This window comes from Penaeus monodon, chromosome 23 (assembly GCF_015228065.2).
Source record: "Penaeus monodon isolate SGIC_2016 chromosome 23, NSTDA_Pmon_1, whole genome shotgun sequence".
Classification (NCBI taxonomy): Eukaryota; Metazoa; Arthropoda; class Malacostraca; order Decapoda; family Penaeidae; genus Penaeus; species Penaeus monodon.
In genome coordinates, this window is record NC_051408.1 from 40571219 (window position 1) to 40571808 (window position 590).

Sequence of the window (590 nt, forward strand, 5' to 3'; positions counted from 1 at the left end):
ATACACAAACAACAAACATATATACAAAACAATCACAATATAACACAAACACAATACACAAAGAAACACAATACACCTCAAACAAAAAAAACATCTCATATCTTACAGTAGAAACCCATTAAAAAAACACATGTTCTACAGGAAACCCGTTCTCCACTCTCCAGAAAGTACGAAAAATAAACTCCTTCCCAAAGAGGAAACGCGACTGAAGAGTCAGAAAGAAAAAACAATACGAACCTTGAACGAAACAAAAGGGACAGAAGACGAACGAAAAGTTTCCTATCCCATCGTATGCCACGAACAGACAAAGCAAGTCAGTGGCACAACACAGTTTAATCAGACAATACCACACCTAAAAAAAAAAAAAACCCTATCCCCACTGTCTCTCCCAACAACAAAAACATATCATAACCCCCCCCCCCGAAAATACAAACACAACAAACACAGCATAACAAATACTTCCCAATGCGCTTTCGAGACGGAGCGAGAGAGAAAACGTCTTTGAGATAAATCCTAAGATTACTGGAGAGGATTTCCTTCGTTAAAACACATGAGGATTCCGTGATAAAGGTCAAGCCACGATGCTTTTT